We start from the raw sequence: 13,203 nt of genomic DNA on the forward strand, positions 1-13,203 counted from the left end.
GTAAGAAGACTAAGCCACCGTGCTGCTTTCCATCCGTAGTGTGTCTCAGGGAGAACCATTTGGAAGAGACATTTAAGGAATGAAATTAGAGTTTATAATTAATTCAGAGTGATTCTCTGAAATTTATATTATTATTTAAATTTAAAAATTGCCAATGTTGCCTTACAGTTTGCGAAGATCATAAAGGGATTTAACAGCACTAGACTGAAGTCATAGAGCTGTAAATGGTGACGTTTGCTTCATTAAAAACGTTATGCTTTTCTCGGACAAAACAAATAGAAAGGGATTTAACTTTATTTGATTCAGTTTGGTCTCAAAATATAGCAACTTTATCACTGAGATACAGCTAAAAAACTATTTGATGTTCACCTTAAGGCTTTACTTAAAATTATACTTGTACCTTTTCGGGTATTCTAGGGCTGTGTGGTAACATCCGTGAAGACATCAATAACATTTTGTGAGTCATTTGTGGAAAACCCAGAACCGTTTTTTTTTAAAACAAGCCCTACACATTCTTTTAAAATATGATATTAAATTGTCTCCAACGGAGCCCAGAAATAACACCTAGATCACCTATACAGCCCTCCTTAGGGACCAGAGGTGCTCACAATGCTCTCTGGGGCTCGGAATCGTGGATAGCACATTAACACAGTCAGAGACACATATTCCTCAGTCCCAAGCAGACCTCCTAACTCCGAAATCCTAGGGTGACTCCCACGATAAATCTGAGTTTCAACAATGTTCTCCTGGTCTCCCAGTTTTGACATGCATTTCAGATCCACTAACAAAGAGATTGTTAGCAACAAGAGAACTGAAGGGGAGGAGGAGAAGTTAAGCAAAAATCAAACGGCTTGTCTGCTGTCGTCTGCTGTGCTGTTATAAACCCAGATAGCATGTCTGTATCTTTCCTAATCGAAGAGTGAGGGTCTGGGGACAAGGACAAGAAGGTGAAGTAAAGACAGAGAAGGTGTTGACATCCCACTTTGTCCAGCTCTCCATCCAAGGTCTGTCCTGAGATGATAGTTTTCCCAGCACCAAGATTATTTATTGACTACAAACTAAAGCCATCTAATCATATCAGCCTCAGCTTAAGGTCAGAACTGCAGATAGTGGGGCCTCCTTATCTAAACAGCCTTGGCAGTGGCTCCTAGGTAACATCAGGCCAGGAGCATTTTGGAGCTGCCAGGTGAAATGCTGTTGCCCTTTACGTAAACGTCTGCGTCCAAGACACTAAACACGAAGACGTTATAGCAAAGAGCACCCGAAGGGGCAAGCTGTCGGTGAGTCACCCATCCTGCGATGTCTATGTCACCCAGGAAGAGCAGTCCGGTCCTTCGTTATCTCCACTGCACTAATGGAATGAGAGGGGCTCATTAAATCAACGCATCACAGAGCGTGCTCTTTTAGCTAGGATCGTTGGTTTGTGTCCTCTGCTCTGAGTTCTGGCTTAGTTGAAATCCTTTGATCAAATCACCATGTTTTTTCTTGTTTCTTGAACAAAGCAATCAGTGTACATGAGCTCCTACACTACTGACCTTGACTCCTTCCTTTCTGAGATTTCTCTCTTAGGTTCCAAATTGGGGGGGGGGGGGAATTACTGTTTATATGGGCTATTATTGTCACCCCTTGTGATGTGACATTATATCTGCTTTTCAAAGGGGCCTGATTAAATGTTTCATCAAATATTTATAATTTTAAAAGTCATAAAAAGACATAAATACAGATGTGTATATCTGTGTTTATAATATGTGCTCATAAACGTATATATTGCATATATGTCACATCTGTCAACGCTAAGATTCTAATCATTACAGTGGTGATTTAGTACAATGTAGCAAGCATACACAATTGCCAGATAGAGCCTCTCTGTCAACACTCTGGCCAGCAGCATCGACAGGCTTAAGAGAGGGGCTGTGTGAGATAGCGGACAGAGGCAAACGCCGAACGTGATACCAAGAGAACAAGCAAGGCTGGTGGAACAAGGCTTCCTCTAACACTGAAATGAACGATCATGCTCTTCATAATTTGATGTAGTAACTAATAGATATACAAACCTCTGAACGACATCCAGAGGATGTGACCACATCCATGACCAGTGATTACATACACAAATTAAAACATGGTCCATCCTCATTTCTTCCTTCAGGGCAAACCTAGTTTTAGCCAAATTCTGCACAACTTGCCTAGTCTCTTTTTTTTTCTTTTTTTCTTTTTTGGCTTTGGATATTTTATTTCTTCCATTTTTATTATCAGGAGTGACTGAAATAAAAAATATAATTTAGCCCTGCCATTATTGTAATCATGGAGATGGTTTTAAGAGAAAACTGATCAGGTGAACATTAGTGCTTCCCACTTTTCAACTGGTAAACAGCTGTCAGTGATAAAATAGATGAACCCCGAGAATCTGTCCAGAATGTTCAAGAACATGGTATAGTGTACAGCAAGCCTGCTCTTGGGGAGAACACCGAGGACATAACTATGTGTACTTCTTGATCTCATCATACAAGACAAGCACCAAGGCACCACCCATGCCTCTGAGAATGTTGGGCCATGCACCCTTGAAAAAAAGCCTGGCTTTCTTCATCTCAAACGATCTTATGTCAGCAGTCAAGTGTGTCAGTTCCTTTGTGTCCAGACTGCATCATCAAATGATGGTGAACCGTGTCAAAAGGATAGGACGTCAGGCCAGCAGCAGCAGTGACAGGCTGTGCAATCATCCAGCTGGTGAAGATGTGAGTATTCTTGGAATCTGAGAGCATTCCCTTTGCAGTGTCATGGATACCAAAGTAGGCAGCTCGGTAGATGATAATGCCCTGCACTGACACATTAAAACCTTGGTACAGGCCCTTAATCCAGTCAGATTTGTAGGTCTTAACCAGGCAGTCACCAAGGCCTTTGAATTCCCTTTCAGCTCCAGCTTTGCCCATATCAGCTGCTAGACAAGTACTGGCAGCATCAAGAGGGTACACAAAGCACAAGGACGTGGCACTAGCATCACCACCCGATGTCAGGTTCCCTGCAAAGTATCGCTAAAACTGGGTCCTCCTGTCCACCCCACCCAGAAAGATCTGCTTCTCTTTATCTTTGAAGGAAAGGTTGAGAGCCTGAGTAGTGAAGTATCTGATGACATTGGCAGGTTACCTCACCAGGACAAGACTCCCTGCTCCTTGGGGATACGAATCATGCAGTATAGAGTGCCCTTGTATTGCTTCTTTGCTGTGATTTGCTAACTGGCATGCTGCACCTGCAGCAGCAGCTCAACCCCATCAATTGGGTGCTACCGCCATCTTGGAGATGACCTCCACCATTCCACCAGCCAAGAAGTCCTTGGTGAAGGACACAGTGGGGAAGATACTGCAGCAAGGATACAGCGGCATCTGTCGTGTTGAGAGATAGAGATAGAGATAGAGATAGAGATAGAGAGAGAGAGAGAGAGAGAGAGAGAGAGAGAGGTATCGGCTAGGCTAGGACTGGGTTGACAAATAGCTTTGACTCCTGGACTCTGTAAATGTAAATGTTCAGGACTGTAAAGATAGCTCAATGGTTAAGAGTCAGAGCTGTTTGTCCAGAGAAAGCACAAGGCCCTGGGTTCGGTCCCCAGCTCCGAAAAAAAAAAAAAAGAAAAAAGAAAAAAAAAACAATCAAAAGTCTTGGGGCTAGAGAGATGGCTCAGCGGTTAAGAGCACTGACTGCCCTTCCAGAGGTCCTGAGTTCAATTCCCAGCAACCACATGGTGGCTCACAACCATCTGTAATGGGATCCGATGCCCTCTTTTGGTGTCTGAAGAGAGTGATGGTATACTCACATACATAAAATAAATAAACCTTTAAAAAAAGAGAGAGAGATGTGCCACTGACTTTAATTTATATGAGGAGATAACTCTCTTTTTGAGAAACAGTTTTCTGATTTTATCATAAAGGTAGCAATGGCTATTAGCAATTTTTTTTCTCCCTCAAAAAAATGAAATATTCAACAATACATGAAATAAATGGCTAGCTTCCTTTACAGAATTCTCTCTGGATTTCTAATTATGAATACTCACTCTCCTGTCTTCCGAAACAAAGAGAGGCCTGGAAGGCTCAAGTCTTGTCTTTACTGAAAAGCTCGTTTTGAGTCTACGAGATTTCATCTGCTTGAAGAGCCGGTGTTAAGAGCTTCACATGTTAAGAGCTGAAACTTACGTGTCAGCACAGGACTGGGCATATGAGAGGAAAGCAAAGAAAAGCTCTTTAGTTTATGAAACATTGTAACTTTTTCCAAAAGCATGGAACTAAAAATGCTACCAGGGAGCAAAGGACTGGGGTTGTTCTGGGATTGGCCCTAATGTCTGAAGAAGGTTCTTCTCTTGAGTATTCCACTGGTGTAAGGTGCCATGATTTATTTTGGAATGCAGCACAGAGCATTCTTTGATGGTACAGTTTATACGTGTTTCTGTAGCCTTGTTTTCATAACAAGTGTTCACAGACTACTGAGGTAGTTTGATTACAAATGTTCACGGGACTGAATCCCCTTGCCTTTTATCCCTTATGTGCTTTCTGGGTAGCAAACCGTTTTATTTTTGTTCAAGAGAGAATAGTTGGAATGTGAAGGCCAACACAAAACATAAAATGTCACATCAAAAAAAATGTGGCATGAAATGCTAAAGTTTAGGATATGAAATCATCTCATTCTAGGCTTTCAAAGAAATATATAAGCAAACACAGTATGCCAGCACACAGAAGAAACCACTGAGCCCCACAAGTGCACAGTAGCCATACATGTACAGTAGCCAGTGGGGTCTAGCGGTTTCCAGCACCCTGGGCCTGCTGAGTGGGTCTAGGCTCACAGTTACAGAAACTCTGAGTCAATTTGAATCTCCTTTAAGACTCAAGATGAAGAATGTAGAGAAGATAAGATCAAGCCTGAGAACTTCAGGCGCGTGTGTGGAAAAAAGAAAAATCAACTGGAGGTCACCACTCTCAGTGTGGGCGGCAGCGAGAGCCACACAGAATTGTATCTCATCACTCCTGAGGAGTTTGGCTGGAGGAGTGGTAACCTGGGAGGAACAGTGACCCTGGGCACATGGAGCAGATGGTCACCAACGCCTGAGACACAGATGAAAACAAGTCCCAACTCTCTCCATGTTATATTCCTCTTTTAACCAGTTTTGCTGGTTAAAGGTGACTGCCAGCCATCTTACAGAATCAGTGGGTCTTAGGCAGATAGTTGGGTTCTTAACCACAGCCTGTTCATCCCATGAAAATCTAGTATCAGCTTTTCAATCTGAGCAATTCTGATTGCAAGCCTTGTGCCATTTTCCACAGGGCTGTGGAAATGGAATGGTTAGTAGCTGCTAAACTCATGCTTCCTAGACTAACCAGACAGTTAACCAGACTAACAAGAGACAGTTGTGTGTTCAACCAGGGTCAGGGAGAAACTCCGCGTTTCTGACAATCCCCACGTACCGTCAATGCTGAAAGTACACAGACCATGTCTTTAGTACCAAGTTGTTAAAACGCTGTCTCTTCGCATCTGTATTATAGGCAAAGTCATTAGATGGGGCAGAAACCTACACTGTGCATAAAAATGGAATCTCCACTAAAAGATCATAAGCAACCGTTACGACAGTTGTTGGGTCATTAAAACAAAAAAGAAGACGCAAAAGTAGAATGTAGACTGACCAGAAAGGGCATCAACAGACTGGAGGACAGAAGAGGTACATCAGCAGACGGGAGAACAAGATAGGAGATGGGAGGTGAAAAATACCAAAACATAGTCTGTATATGTATGAGGATATCATGCCATTATGTATAATTAATATATACTAGCAAAAGATAAAAGACCAAAAAATCATGATAACAAGACCAAGACCTTCTACTTGTTCAGAATGTTGGAGTGTGTGAAACGTTTCAGAAGCATTATTATTTTTGACACTTGTAAAGAAAAAAACTTCCTACCTCACAAATCAGTGCTTATATAGATGTATACACTCATGTGCATCAAGCATGTCATCATTTAATGGACTATTTTTCTTCTAAGTTTCATTCAAGATGACATAACCCAGCATTCCAGGGAAGTAGCTGCAGGGTGGGGGGTTGGGGGAACTGTCTGCTCTCTTTTGACTTACAGATGAGGAAAACTGCAACTCTCTGGTCATTCATGTCATTACCTTAAAATCGCAACACAAACTGTGAATGAGAATCCAAAGACTCTTACGTTGACCTATGACAACAAAAGAATATGTATTTTCCCAGAGGCAACATCTCCTTAAGAGAAAATAGGTGGGAGTAAAAGGTGCCAGTATTTGTGGAATCCCCTCCAGGGCAAGTCAGGGTCAGTTTATATTAGTAATTCCCAAACAGACTTTCTAAGGCTTATATATAAAAATACTGTAGGAGAGCAATGAGAACTTGGTGCATAGTTGCAAAGCACAGACATGGGAACTTCAGAGTGAAATGAGAAATAACGAGACTGTATTTTGTTTTCTTTTGTCCTGTTTTGCAGTAGGAAAGGTCAACAGACACCAGTTCCTTCCTTTAAAATGTCAAGTTCATCTGAACAGTGATTATTCTCAGGACGACTGATAGGTCCCTCTCTTCCGATGACACAGCTACTCATTCTTCAGAATCTGGACATGATGGAATGAGGGGAGAATGAAGGTTGGTGACAGACACAATGGTGACATGCATGCGTATTTGTTTGTTTCTGGGTTTGGTTATTTTCAGACTAGATCTCACTTTTAGCCAAGGCTGTCCTCAAACTCACAGCAATCCTCTTGTGTCAGTTTCCCAAGTACTTAGATTGTCTCTGCAAGTTACCACGCCTAGATGGCCACATACTATATGAGACTAGAACCTAACTGTGTCCCGTGGAGACTATGGGTACTGTGGGGGAGAGAGGGAGAGAGAGAGAGAGAGAGAGAGAGAGAGAGAGAGAGAGAGAGAGAGAAGAGAGAGAGAGAGAAGAGAGAGAGGTGCAAATGATATATTTTGAAGTGAGGAACAGATCTATCCTTGCAAATATTCTGGAGGTTCGTTAAGCTCCATGCTAGTTACCTGATGGTGATGGCACAAACTGGAGCAAAGGCTTCTGGGATCTGAGTAATTGTCAAGGATACGTAAGAAGCTCAGTGTCTCCTCGGTTCCTTTGCCCATACGGAAACCCAAGGAGGTGCCTCTCAGTTCTCCTGACTCTGAAGGGTTTAGTAGAGAACTGGACTCTGTTTCATCTAGCACTGCTCAAGCCCTGGGATCCCAATTGTCAGCTCTAGGTGCCTAGACTGACTAACTCTTTCTGCCCTTTGGTCTTCTGCCGCTCTGATTTGCTATCCGTCTTGCTCCATATTGGTGACATCTGAAATTAATGGAGCCAAGATGACATCATCCACCCCCGGAGGAAGTCTGTCCTTATTCAAACTTAAAAATCAAAGACAAAAATCCAAGAATGGCATTGAAGGCCTTCCTGTACCTGAGGGCCACCATAGTTTGTTAGCCTTTCAGCTCCAACTCAACAAATTTATCATCGCAAGCATGAATTCTCAAGGCCCAGAGCTTTTCATGGGCAGCAGAGCTGGTAACTAAGCATTGCCTCTCTATGTTGATGAAGTTAGTTTCTATTATCTCATAGCTCTTGAATGGCCTCAGATATGAAAGTTGAGGAGGCATCAACAGCAGTGAACCAGTGAACTAGGAGAAGAGCTCATAGGTTTACTTTCCTGGGGTTTCCCATGGGCAATGAACATACCTACCCCTGACAAAGAATAGAAGGGGAAAACAGAGAAAAGTGGTGTCCTTGTGCTCACACATGTGTACGCACACAGGCACACACCACACACACACACACACACACACACACACACACACACACACACACGTGAACTCATTGTGCACACTTATCTAAAGAGAGCCTCAGACGGCAGTGGAGTCTATAAGCTGTTGAAAACATAAGACCGATATTATTTGGGAACACTTGAATACAAACATGATGATGATATGCTGAAATCGATACCAAATTTGACAAATATCTTAGCATAGGAATCGGTTTTTTTTTAATTTGGCCATAAGAATTTGTTTACTCTTTCTATGAAGTCCTTTACATGTGTAGAGAAAGGTACCTGATCCAGATGCAGGTTAGGAACAGTGCCAGCACCACCCCTAAATTCCTCTCCACTTAAATTATTATGGCATATCTGTAGTCTCTGTGTGTAGGGCCCCTCATATGGGATAGTCGGTGGGTAATAGCCATTGTTTCCTGAGGCATCCGGTGTCAGTCATAAGGAATGAGCAGCCATAAGCAGCAGGGACAGGTAAGGTTGAAACTCTGTGATGTTACTGCCTTCTTTCTGAAGGATGCGTGGTATGGCTGCCATTTACTACAAAATGTGGCTGAGCACTTTACATAAGTGGTGTCACAAAAATGCCACCTGGTAGCTTGGCGTCAGTGTGCACTGTATCATAAAGGTAACTTTGGGATTAATAATAGGTGCAATTTGCATTTAATGACTGACGTGGGACACTAGCAAATCCAATAATGAAATAATAAAAAGTATCTGGGAGTTAGTTCCTTATTCTATTGGCAGAGGAGTTATTTTCTTATATCTCCTTACATGCTACTTTAGGCCGAGTTCTTCCGTGCTGTCCCCCAAGAGCACTGGCTTCATTTGAAACAAAGTGGAGCAGGAAGTATTTAATGCTTAAGGACACTGACGGGGAGATAGCGTTCTTTGAGGGAAGATAGCTAGAAGAAGGTGACATATCACTGAAGGAGCAAAACTATAGGCCAACTGCTTCACCAGAGATCGCCACGGAAGGCAACAGGTAAGAGAAGGCACCATAAGGCTGAAAGATGTTCAAAGTGGCTTCCCTGATAAGGACCCCCAAATTGGATCAGACCATGGACCCAGGCCACTGTGCAAACAATAGGATTCAAAACAGCAACAACAACAACAGCACCCTATAACTCTTTTGGCTAGAATCTTTGTGTGGTGCCAGCAAAGACAGACAGCCTAGAAATCACAGAAAAATGGCTATCAAAGTTCCTTGGGGGTGAGGGGACAGGGACAATAATATCACAAAGAAGCTATCCAAGGTTGTATGTATTCTTTGAGAAAAGAAGTGTCAGAAAAGTAGCAAAAGCAAAGCAAAACAAAACAAAAAAACTCTGAAACACAGGGAAACACAAAACAACCCAAATAATCAAAAGCATCTCTAGAAAAAGAAGGGGAGGGCAGAAAAGACAACCTCAATTTTTCTTATTCAGAACATATGACCAAGTTATAACAATCAAAATTATATATGAAAATATTCATTCAAAGCCCCAAATGTAAGACCTAAAGCTATGAAGCCCTAAAAGAAAACAGACAGAAGAGACCTCCTGCCCTCATAGGAGGGGCCATCGCAAGCAGAGACAACTGAAGCAAAAGTAAATAAACAGGATGACATTCAATCAAAACCCTGGCCAGCGAAAGAGCAAGCCAACACAGTGAGGGCACATTAGGAGGGACAGGAGAGAATGTGCCAGTCATATACCAGATAAAACTTAGGGCACATTGTAGGATGATGTCATACAGGTGAAGACCGGTACAAGAAAGAAAGAGGCCTGTCATTGGACGAGAAGGAAGGATGGGCAGAAGAGTTTTAGAGAGAGAGGAGGAGGAGACTGAAAGGGAAGCAGAAGAAGTTATGAAGAGAACATGGAGGTAGATGTTAAGATTCCTAGGGGTTGGGGATTTAGCTCAGTGGTAGAGCGCTTGCCTAGCAAGCGCAAGGCCCTGGGTTCGGTCCCCAGCTCCGGGAAAAAAAAAAAAAGATTCCTTTCCGCACATTTACAGGTTGTTGTGAATATTCTTATGGGATGGATGTGTACAGGATTTTGAATGTCTGAATAGGCAATTATATAATATCAATTAGATCAGAGATTATTGTGTTGTGTGTTTTTTCATGTGGCTATTTAAGTTCAAAAGAGTGTGTGGCAGCTAGAGACACTAGGCCACCACGAAATTGGGATGTATATTACTGGCATGGTGGCAGCCTACCTTGGGAACTGGATGGGTAGAGCAATGGCTGCCAGGCTCAGAGAGAAGCCATCGGCATTGTCATATGGGATGGAGCAGAGCAGATGAGACGCTTTGCTGACTGAGATTAAGACATCTAGCAGATATCTTGGGGCACTAGGGTGCCGGATCTAGTGTGGGATAAAAGACAGACTTTTTATAATTTTATAGCCGCTGCACATGCTAACTTATGAGCATATATCCTGCATACACTGCAGTATGAAACACCATGCCTCACGAAAAGAACAAAATATAAATAGCCCTACTGAAAGCAGGCCAACATTACACATTTTACAGAGAAGATACACACGGCAACAGAAAGGTGACCAGGACACCAATGAGCTAACAACCACTTCTGAAGGTACCCAGAAACAAGTTTACAGTTCACCAGGCTGAGCCTACCATTTCAAATCCTAAGTTTATACACAGAAGAAAAAAAGTGTCAAAACTTGGACAAATGCACTAGAAATATTTATAATCACCAAAGTTTAGACATAACTTGAATGTGCACTGTAGAATAAGTGGGCCAGTTGTAGATACGTGGGATGGTCTTTTAATTTGACGGTGCTAGGCAGGCCTAAATGTCCTTTGAAGGGCAGGTGAACAGGAAAGGAGAAGCACACGTAACTGGCTACCACTGAGCAATATAAGTGATGAATCCCAGTCATTTATGAATACGTGGGTGAAGCCAGACAAGTGAAGTCAAGTGGAGTAGGCCAGACACAGAGACACATACGTGGAATTTCGTGGATAGGAGGATGATTGTCACGTGCTTAAGAGAGGAGCAGCAAAGGAGGGACAGGGAAGGATGGTGAGAGGGGTCTAAGTTATAGTAGGAGGCCAAAGAGATTCTGCTGTGTTATTGGCTGTGCTGTTCTGTGCACTTGTGAAATTGAGGGGTGAGGATTCAGAAAAACGTTCCACCGTAAAGAACTGATCAATACGTCCACTCTTGTATGAGGATTCCAAAGACAGGAATGTACTGAAAACCCATGTTTCCTCGGTGATACCTAACAATTATATTTTTCTGTTATCCCTGTGTGATGGTTTGTATATGCTCAGCCCATGGCTGGCACTACTACTAGTAGGTGTGGCCTTGTTGGACTAGGTGTGTCACTCACTGTGGGTGTGAGCTTTAAGATCCTCCTCACCCTAGCTGCCTGGAAGTCAGTCTTCTCCTAGCAGCCTTCAGTTGAAGATGTAGAACTCTCAACTCTTCCTGCACCATGCCTGCCTGGATGCTGCCATGTTTCTACCTTGAGGATACTGGACTGAACCTCTGAACCTATAAGCTAGTCCAATTAAATGTTGTCCTTATAAGAGTTACCTTGGTCGTTCACAGACACCAGTTAACTAAGACATCCAGTTAAAATAAATTTAATTGGAAAATGGCACCAAAAGTGAATTAACTGATACGTAATACTTGATAGACTGATACTAAGAATAAACCTCACGCAAGAATTCAACTATCGAACATCACCTGTTGCATAATTTATGAGAACTATGTAAAGCAAGCAAACCCAAGTAAATTTCAGTCTTTAAGAAAAGACTCAGAAAGGTGTGGATTATTCACTGATGTCAGTCGCCCATGGATGTGCCCTTATGAGTAGGAAGGGGTGGGCTTTACAGACAGGTCAGGCTGGGTGCAAGTCTTACACTTAATGGTGGTTTTGTTTCAGGGAGGCTGTGAGGGGCTGAAGTAGAGGCGGGAGAATCTGGGGATGTGAGGGTTGTTCCTTCAGGTCTCAGCCTGGTCTTTCTGCCACCTGGTGTACTGACATGTAGAGCAAGCTTCCACCATATGGACAGAAGCTCCGTCCCCATCACCACTACGTAGCGTTTTCCATCATAGAACTGTGCATCAAAAAAAAAATCCTTACTCCCTAAATTTCTTCCTGCCAGATATTCAGTCATAGCCACAGGAAAAGCAACTAATAAAAACGCTACGTGGAATGATTAAATCATGCTAATTAACATATCCATCCCATCGGTTTGCCTGTCATTTTTTATGAAGAGACATCTAAAATTTACTCTTGAAACGTGTAGTGATTAGCTACTCTTGCGTAGGGAAATGAAAGGGGGGCAAATCATCCTCTTGGAGGTCACGAGCTGTCTAAGAGTAGCCTTAGCAGCGTAGGGGTTCAGCCTTCACAGCCTGGCAGCACCCAGTCCACACAGGTCTTGAGTAGAACCAGCACACTCTGAGAAAGTCAATTTCTCTGCCTGACCGCATGAAGCCCTGTATCTGTATTCTCTGGATCTTGACGCTCCTGGTCCTTAGGCCCTTGGACCCAGACAGGAAGCTTCCACACACCGTTTTTTGGATCTGGAGTCTTCACACTATAACACAATCTCCTGCTTGTCAACAATCTACCGTGTGCTTCTGGGCCACCACAGTTGCATGAGCTGGTGCCTTGTAGCGGATTTATAATAGATCCCATCCTATCCCTCCAGTCTATCCTGAGAACTCTGAGGGACACAGAGACTATATATTTGTTTCCTCATCTCTAAATAGATACCCTCAGCTAGTTCTCAGGACAGACTTAATGACTGCATGGGACAGCGACCACGAGATGGGAACCACAGGACAGAGAAATCCTTAGTAATGGTAGTTGCTATGGGCATTAATTTTCAAATTAGCAAGAGGGTCGTTTCCACGGTCTGTAATTTCAGAAACATCCCATATTATGTTTTTTAACTCCTAAAGTGAATCAGGTTTACTTTTCAATGATTTCCGTCATGGAGACAGTCCAGGTGTGCTAAGCCTGGCAATGTCATTCAGGCATGGCAGGTGTCCTCTGAGGTTCTCATATTCTCCCTGACCTCTAATTATCATTCCAATGTCACACACACACACTCACACACACACACACACACACACACACACACTCACATGCACACACCACACCACACATACATACACACATACCACACACACATATATACACACAGACAAACACACACACAAACACACACATACCCCACATACACATACACACACACTCACACACACACACACACACACACACACTCACATGCACACACCACACCACACATACATACACACATACCACACACACATATATACACACAGACAAACACACACACAAACACACACATACCCCACATACACATACACTCACACTCACACATACACACACAGATACATACAC

At 42.9% G+C, this 13,203-nt stretch overlaps 1 pseudogene; it reads right to left on the reverse strand.

Annotated features, from left to right (window-relative positions):
- Positions 1-2,476: 2,476 nt before the first annotated feature.
- Positions 2,477-11,620, reverse strand: Slc25a5-ps1 (solute carrier family 25 member 5, pseudogene 1; annotated as a pseudogene).
- Positions 11,621-13,203: the final 1,583 nt, after the last annotated feature.

The sequence above is a fragment of the Rattus norvegicus genome, chromosome 16, assembly GCF_021556685.1.
Source record: "Rattus norvegicus strain SHRSP/BbbUtx chromosome 16, alternate assembly SHRSP_T2T, whole genome shotgun sequence".
Classification (NCBI taxonomy): domain Eukaryota; kingdom Metazoa; phylum Chordata; class Mammalia; order Rodentia; family Muridae; genus Rattus; species Rattus norvegicus.